Source organism: Grammomys surdaster, unplaced genomic scaffold, assembly GCF_004785775.1.
Source record: "Grammomys surdaster isolate TR1022 unplaced genomic scaffold, NIH_TR_1.0 126271, whole genome shotgun sequence".
Lineage (NCBI taxonomy): Eukaryota > Metazoa > Chordata > Mammalia > Rodentia > Muridae > Grammomys > Grammomys surdaster.
In genome coordinates, this window is record NW_021621071.1 from 5,188,356 (window position 1) to 5,195,144 (window position 6,789).

A 6,789-nucleotide genomic window follows, 5' to 3' on the forward strand; every position below is an offset into this window, starting at 1 on the left:
ACAATAAAAAGCAAACAAACAAAAAACGAAAACAATAAACAATAAAAAAACCAAGACTTCTTCACTCCGAAGGTTCTCGTCTAGAAGTTATCGCCTTTGGACTCAAGCACACGCCACAGTCAAGCATCGTGCTTGTGATGTTGCAGGCCTCTTTGGAGGTCCTCACTCAAGTTCAGCAAAAGAATCCTGAAGAGCTGGCACCAAGAAGTGACTCTTCAAATGACGTCTCTTTGTGATTCGTGTTAAACCCAGCAAACTTCTGTCCTCCTGGATCCCAAACTTTTGCTGATAGATAGGTCATAAAACAAACTATCCTTCCTTACGACTGAATTTGGGATCATCATCTTGGTCACGGTTCTATTGATATGAAGAGACATCATTACCACAGGAACTATTATTATTATTATTATTATTATTATTATTGTTATTGCTGGGCAGTGGTGGTACATGCCTTTAATCCCAGCACTTGGGAGGCAGAGGCAGGTGGATTTCTGAGTTCGAGGCCAGCCTGGTCTACAGAGTGAGTTCCAGGACAGCCAGGGCTACACAGAGAAACCCTGTCTCGGAAAAAAAAAACCCAAAAATATATATATTGTTATTAAATATTTAATTGGGGGCGTGCTGGCTACATGCTGATCTGTAGGCAAGCAGGCAAGCAGGTAGGGGGAGAGAGAGAGAGAGAGAGAGAGAGAGAGAGAGAGAGAGAGAGAGAGAGAGAGAGAGAACCTGAACTTGGTCTTGGCTTTTGAAACCTTAAAGTGCATCTCCAGCAACACATCTCCTCTAACAAGGACACATCTGACAAGGGGATTCTCTCCTAATCCTTTCAAACAGTTCATTAACTGGGGACTAAGCACGCCAATATATGAGCCTATGAGGGCCATTTTCATTCACACTACACTGATGTAGTTGATACAGTAAATCCTTGGTAGGTACCGTGGGTGGAATTCCAGCAGCACTAAGAGAACGTTCAGTGAGACGACTTTGACTTGCATGCCGAGACTCTTCTCAAAACATACAAAAAGTATTCTTAATACGTTTAGGGTTTATTTTTAAGTGTATAAGTATTTTGTCTGCATGTATGTATGTGTGCTTGCCTGGTGCCCATGGAAGCCAGAAGAGGGCGCTAGATTCCATGGCATAGGAGTTATACACTTTTGTGATCCAGCATATGGATTCTGGGAACCAACCCTGGATCCCTTCTCTTGATATATGCATTGATAGTATTTTTGATTTTTTTTTTTTTTTGGTTTTTCGAGACAGAGTTTCTCTGTATAGCCCCGACTGTCCTGGAACACACTCTGTAGACCAGGCTGGCCTTGAACTCAGAAATTCGCCTGCCTCTGCCTCCCAAGTGCTAGGATTAAAGGCATGTGCCACCACTGACTGGTGAGCCTACAGCACCCAGTATTCCCAGGCGGTTTCCCATCCAAGTACTAACCAGGCCCGACCCTGCTTAGCTTCCGAGATCAGACAAGATTGGGCTCGTTCAGGGTGGTATGGCCATAGACTGAATTTTAAGATTTACTTTTATTTAGTGCATGTCTGTCTGTCTGTGTGTATGTATGCATGCATGCATATATATACATACACATGTGTTTGGGCATCTTAAGCAGCCAGAGGAGGGCACTGGATTCCTTGAAGCTGTAGTTAGAGTTGTCAACTGTGTCAAATGGGTGCTGAGAACTGAACCCTGGTTCTCTGCGAGGGCATCAAGTGTCCTTTTTTTGATTTTTAATACAGGCTCTTAGTATTTGGCATTGGGGCCTGGAACTCAATATGTGGACCAGACTGGCCTCAAACTCATGGAGATCATCCTGTTTCTGCCTCCCAGGTGCTGAGATTAAAGGTGTGTATCCCTGAGCTAGCCCATCATTTGTTTAACCTCTGAGCCATCTCTCCAACCCTAAGTCAAAATTTCTACCGATGTTACCAATCTAAAAATGTCAACAAAATCTTTGCTGGTTTAAAACCTCTTCTCAAGGAACAGATTCTCTTTAAATATTCCGAATTTTTATTTTTATATGGAGTAAATAAATATTTAATCATTAATGGGGGCGGTTCTCTTCCACCTTTGACCATTCAGTTCCCAGAGAAAAGACACCAACCTGTTTTTATAATAAGCCTTAGGCAGCAGTAAGGCTGGGCAATCCTTAATCTTCTAAGTGATTATGTCTACTCCTCTGCCAATAACCCCAGTATATCACTTGCCATGGTCTGCCTGGCCTGCTCTTACTCCAATTGGCCAGCCCTCAGCCATGCTTTCATGATTCACCTACCCCAATGGAGTCTTCTTTTTTCCACCTCTCTCTCTTCCCTTGTGGTCCTGGGACCTCGCCTACCTCTCATCCGCAGAGAGGCTGTCCGCATCTTTATCCTACCAATAGTTTTATATTAAGGAGCAAGGCCACACAGCATTACTTGGTGTGTGGAGATTCTCTCCTCCCTGAGAGCAACCAGACCCTGTGGGCCAGTATTTAGCATTACAGTACATAGCAAGGGACCAAACCCCAACGAAGGAGAAAAGCACTTCTTACTTTGTCCTGTTTAGGGAAGCAGGTGGGAGGAGGAGGAGGAGTGGGAAGAGGGGAGGAGAGAGGGAGAGACAGATATGCTGAGCTCTAACTTGAAAGGTGGCCAGGAAGCCTGCTAGTGATAGCAGCCAACTGGTAAAGCACTGGTCTTATAGGCAGGAGGGCCTTGTCAGAGAAAGGACTCTGTAAAGCTTGGGAGTTAACAAGAGGATAAGCAGGAAGTTCAAGAGAACGAAGAGGAGTTAGTAGAGACGATTTAAAATATTTGCCTAAGAACTTATTAAACCAAAAGCTTGTCTCAGACACATATATCATGTATTGACATTGAATCTCCTTTTTTTTTCTTTTTAAAGATTTATTTATTCATTTATTTTATGCATGTGAGTACACTGTCTTCAGACACACCAGAAGAGGGCATCAGATCCCATGACAGATGGCTGTGAGCCACCATGTGGTTGCTGGGAATTGAACTCAAAACATCTGGAAGAACAGTCAGCGTTATTAACCGCTGAGCCATCTCTCCAGCCCGAATTTCGATCTTTTTAATGTTTGGAAAACAAAGTTTCAGAAGTTAGTCAGCACGAGAAACCAATTTGTTGAATTCCATTTCATTCCTAAGAGTGGGTTGTAGTGAAGACAGGACGAGTGAACGGAAATACTTTCCTACTGTGGACCTGAGAACGGAGATCTCATGTCATGTGTTCAGCCTACCTGGTAAATATCCCAGTTAAGGTTAAAATGCTGTTTTATAAAGCATCCAAGAATACTATTAAAACAATGCCTTGATCATTGTATCTATCACTAAGTCTCTGTGTATGCCTCAAGTTACTGTCAGAGAACTATAAAGAAAAGTTATTTATGTTTCAGTGGTAGGGTTGTGAACCCAGAGCCTTGTGCATGGTAGGTAGGTACTCTCCCACTGAGTTGTATCCCAACTCCACATGAACCTTTACAGTCCTTCATGTACTTAGCTTAGAATGCATAAATATTTCAAATGGGGCAATAGTGTACACTTCGCAACAATGTGAAACCAATCTGCCATTAAGGCATTACGTACTCTTTACCTGTTTCACAGTTTGCTTCAACTTAGAGCGAAGAAAGGCTACAGCGTCTTTATGGGTTCAAGTTAAAAGTAAGGACCTTTACTGAAATGTTCACCTTTAGAAATAACAGGGGTGACAAAAATTCCTTGGGAAACAAATTTTTAATAGTAACAAATTCCAAATACACTTTTTGTGAGGACAGTGTTGCTGTTTAATATACATTACAAAATCCTTAACTTTATAAAGTATTCAACTGTCTAAATAGCAAAAGAATCCCACTCCTGATATAAAGATTAGCTTCTCTATTATATCAAAATTAAAATTTACCCGTATTCTAACATTGAGAAATGAGAAAACGTAACAAAATCATCTCCATAGACACCATTAGCAAGGATCTCATAGACATCTTTAATACATTTAAAGTTTACCCTTTTGCTTTTCTAAAACACATGATTTTTCCTATTTGTGTAACATACATTAAAAGGAGGAGAACGTGAGGGTAGAAGACACGTGTTTGTCCTAGAACCGCACAGATGCCAGGTATCTCCATCTCTTTGCAAGTGGGACAGAGTAACGTGTGAGCGAGTAAACAAAGGTACCTTGTGTGAATCCAGCTTGGAAGGAGAAAGGCAGAGACTGGAAAACAACTGTTTCATGATTTAGTTCGGGAACCCGCCAATGGGGTTATTTGTTCCCAAAATAACAAATTTCAAATATTCCAGTTCTCAGCTTTGACCTACTTATAGCTGCGTCTTTTCTTCAGCAAGGTTATCATTTCAATCTGTTCAGTGTGTGTGTTTTTTTTAAAGGGTTATGACCCAGTAACACTGAACACAGGCCAAACCCTAGTGCTCTGCCCACCTCTCACCAGTCATTCTAAGAAAAATCTGTTTTATTTCAAAACGAAGTCACTTGGTTGTAAATAGGTCTAAAGTTTCTATGTTTTCCATTGAGTTTCAACTCAAATAGTGTGTACCGAAGCATCTTCCACCTATTTCTTTCATAGAATGCATCTCATATTCTAAGCACCGTTCTTTAGGGACGCTTGCAGCAGGCGAAGGGCAGCCAATGTCCTTCTTAACCCCTTTTGGGTGTTGGAGTTTGAACCTTGGGCTTGATGCATGCTGAACGAGGCACACCTCCCAGCCCAGTACTTGTCTTCCTGTCAAGAACCTAGCCTTCAGTTGTGTTTTTTTTTTGTTTTGTTTTTTGTTTGTGAATGTTAGTAGCGTGTAGACACACTGGATAGATAGAAGATCTGTGAGGTCTGACTGTGGGAGAGCTGTTGTAATTATGATTGGTTTATTTTTTTCAAACAAGGTCTCAAAATAGCCTAGGCTGGGAATTTTGGGCCCTCCCACCATTCCTCCGAAGCACAGGAATTAAAGCCGTTTGTCCCAGGGCTTCATCACGCCTCACTCTATCAGTTCTAGGGTATGCAGTCAATGGAATAAATCTATCAGCAAACTGAAGGCAGGATTTTAAGACTCCTTAAATGTTTTAAAAAGCCTGGAACTCACATTTCCCCACCTCCACTTCCTTCTCCCTTGTGGCTAACATGACAGATGTGTGTTACCATATTCAGCTAGGAAGCCATTAAACACAGACAGATGGGTTATTAACACAGTCATGTAAAGAGACTTTGGAACATGTTATTAGGAAAATAACATGAAGAAAATAGGCAGAAAATGACACTTACTGAGGTTTATTCAATGGTATCCAAAAATAGAGAATGAAAAACACTGGGGATATGGCTCAGCAGTGGTGTCTGCATGCACAAAGCCCTGGGTTCAATTTCCAGCACACAAACAAAACACCCCAAAGAAACTAAAGGCTGATAACAATAAATGAAGACTATGTAACTTTGCCAAAAGTGCATTGTATTTTACAATGTCGTACATTTATGATTAAAAAGTGTATTAAGATATCAAGATACTAACCCTAACCAGAGCACATTAATTAGTGCTTGGGGAACATGGTAAACCATACGAAAGTTTATATTTCAAGAACATAGGTTATGTTAATATTAGTTTCCCAGCTTATTTTAGGCTATCAAATAGGTACAGTCAATGTGTTTGCCATGGACACTTGAGATAATATAAAGACACATGAACCAATATTAGGAAAAAATATAAGATGACACATTTAAGGAACTTTACCCAAGACTTAAGTTAGCTAACAAGGGTGACCACATCTACAAAAGAATTAATACAGTATTGGTTATAAGTATCACACGAAAACTGAGAGCCATTTCCTACCACTAGGTTTGAAGGGAAGACAGTCCTTATTAAACAGTGCTGGTTACTGGGTGGGACAGAGAGAAACAGCCCAAGAGATGGCAGGGAATCCAAATTCCATCTCTGTGTAGGAAAGATTTATAGTTATTTGTGATCAGACATGTTATGTTCATATTGTAATCTCACAATCTTGAGGAAGAACTAAATAACCTATGTGAATACACTTTTACTTACTTAGTTAGCCAGAGCTTTCTGAAGGAAGGGCTCTTATTCTGAAGGAGGGGCTCTCATTAAACATTTAGCGACACAAGGCCTTTTCAAGGTACAAGTGGTGTCAGGAGAGTGATCTCGATATTTCTATCTTATAAATATCAGCATTTGCATAGCTTTATCACAGAGACACACATTACCTTAGAGGATTATATTTTATTTCCATTATGAATTAAAGTTGTTTTGGTTTTCTAAAAAAAAAAAAAATGCTAAAAAGCAAGCTGATGGGCTAAGATAAACTGTTTTAACCTAACACTGTTGGGCTCAGACGCAGGACAAGTGGCTCACCTGCGTATTTAGCATACCAAAGCATACTGGAGGGCTCCAGGTCCTCTCAGATCCCCTGGTACAGGGCATGGATGGCATACCCTGCCCTCTCTGCTGAACCGACCTTAAAACACCTTCTTAGACCCTCAAACACTTTCTTAAAAGCGTTTATATCCTCAGACATTGATATGCTAAATATGTACCTCAGGAGCCTGTCCTGGGTCTGAAACACAACATAGCTAAGTATTTCCCTGTGGTTAAATTGGACTGTGATTTATTAAGAAGGGGAAAAGCTATTTTTGACATAAAAAAGGCAATTAAGAAGTAGTCACAAAAAGGCAGGCGGATTTCTGAGTTCGAGGCCAGCCTGGTCTACAGAGTGAGTTCCAGGACAACCAGGGCTACACAGAGAAACCCTGTCTCGAAAAATCAAAAAAA

At 40.9% G+C, this 6,789-nt stretch overlaps 1 pseudogene; it reads right to left on the reverse strand.

Moving 5' to 3' along the window:
• Positions 1–1,392: 1,392 nt before the first annotated feature.
• On the reverse strand, positions 1,393–1,511 carry LOC114613764 (annotated as a pseudogene).
• Between the last annotated feature and the right edge of the window lie 5,278 nt (positions 1,512–6,789).